This window comes from Panthera tigris, chromosome B4, assembly GCF_018350195.1.
Source record: "Panthera tigris isolate Pti1 chromosome B4, P.tigris_Pti1_mat1.1, whole genome shotgun sequence".
Taxonomy (NCBI): domain Eukaryota; kingdom Metazoa; phylum Chordata; class Mammalia; order Carnivora; family Felidae; genus Panthera; species Panthera tigris.
In genome coordinates this window covers 108,268,215-108,270,037 of record NC_056666.1, presented here as the reverse complement: position 1 = coordinate 108,270,037, position 1,823 = coordinate 108,268,215, and the positions used below count along the sequence as shown (strand labels likewise).

The 1,823-nt window shown below is 39.4% G+C and overlaps 1 non-coding gene across 1 annotated transcript; it reads right to left on the bottom strand.

The window, feature by feature from the left end:
* Positions 1–239: 239 nt before the first annotated feature.
* On the bottom strand, positions 240–384 carry LOC122240599. Its single transcript, XR_006220380.1, has one exon. It is a non-coding gene; the product is annotated as a U4 spliceosomal RNA (small nuclear RNA).
* Positions 385–1,823: the final 1,439 nt, after the last annotated feature.

Below are 1,823 nucleotides of genomic sequence, written 5' to 3'. Positions count from 1 at the left end.
GGTGGGTTCTAATTCACTATGAGTGTTACCTCTATATGAAGAGAAGAGGGACATATGGCCACAGGATGGAAGACTGTCACGTGATAACACAGGCAGAGATTGATGTGCTGAAGCTGTAAATCTGGGGATGCCAAGGATTGCTGGCAAACTACCAGAAGGTAGGAAAAGGCAAGGATGGATTGTCCCTAAATGTTTCAGAGGGAACATGACCCTTCCAACACCTCAGTTTCAGAATTCTATCCTCCAGGGTAGTGAGACAATAAATTTCTATGGTTCTAAGCCACCCAATTTGTGGTGCAGTGTTCACTAACACTAGGAAACTATTAGCAATAATCGCGCCTTGGATAAACCTCACTGGCTACGATACTGCCACTGCGCAAAGCTAACACTAGGAAACTAATACAGATGTTTTCATTAACCAAGATTGTGACTTTCAAAAAGGAAAATAGAGAATGAAATATTTTGACTAGCTTTTCCAATGACTGGAGTGAGGGACAAGATGCTTCTGTGTTGCATTTAGCCTGTGCTCTCTTATTTTATCAGGCCAAAAATTGTATAAATGTTTCCTATGGACCACATGTAGTCCATTTGGGAGATAGCCAGGATGGAATTAAGTCCTACCCAAGCCAAAAATATTGTCTTCAGGGAAGACATAGAAATTGTGTGGAGTGGATTGCTGGAAAGCCACACTTGGGAAAAGAATTGCCAGCTGAAGGACCATCATGGTCAACATCAGGTCGATGGAGTTTTAGTTGATAGGCCCAGAGTGGATATGTGAGAGAAGGAGTGAACTTTGCCAAGCACACAATGTGCTAAGCTCTTTCACAAGAGGAGCTACCAAGTAGAAATTTCCCTATGTCCCTTTACCTTTCTTTCTCATTTTTGCTCTGATCCTGGAGGGTCAGAAATAGCAGCTAATGAGTGGCAAACAAAGAAAGCAAGAAAGAATGAAGGCTCCAAGTATTTGCTCCTTTTAAAGGGCAGAAAACCTGCCTTTTCTTACCTGCACTAGTTAGGAGAAGGACAAAAAAATAAGTCTAACTTGTTCAATTCGGATTGAAGAGCTGAGTAATAATATCAAAGTGTATATAAGATTATTTCTAAATCAAGGCTGTGTTTTCTGACATAAAGTGATAGAAAATTCTAAATTCCTTAAGAGGATACGGGAAAATCATGAGATTTGCTCAAGTTTTTATCCAGGGGCAGAGGAGATATCTACAGAATATTTTTAAAGAATGTGACAGAATGAAAATAAAGGTTCTGCTATGATTACATCCCATGGGTCCTCATTTTTTGTACACAAATCTTAGAGACAGAGATCAAAACTTGAATGAAGTCAGGCATTTCTGGTCTGCTTATTATATCGTGATAAGGTATCTTGTGAAAACAATGTATTCAATGGCGATTTTTAACCCCATCAGATACTACCTCTGGAGGAATTTAAACAAAAGAGGCGGTGTGGTGCTAAGAGAGTCATAGGTGCAGAAGTCAAAAATTGCAGTTATTAGTAAGCACAATCTGTACGGTAGGAAGATAGAATTGGTAATAGGATTTAACCTATGTGAAAACTGTGGAATGGCTCTGTGTCTAGATAGAATAAGTAGCAACAGATTTCTTTAAAGTCTTGAATGCTTGATTTCCTTTTGGGATACAGGAGTTGTCATTGTATTCAGAATAACAAAGAACAATAATCACTGTCTGGAGACTCAGGGTGTGTTACCAAGGAGAAGCTCTGTGTGTGTGTGTGTGTGTGTGTGTGTGTGTGTGTGTGTGTGTGTGTTTACCATGATGTTTTCTTAATATCAGCTTTCATCTCTAGAGAT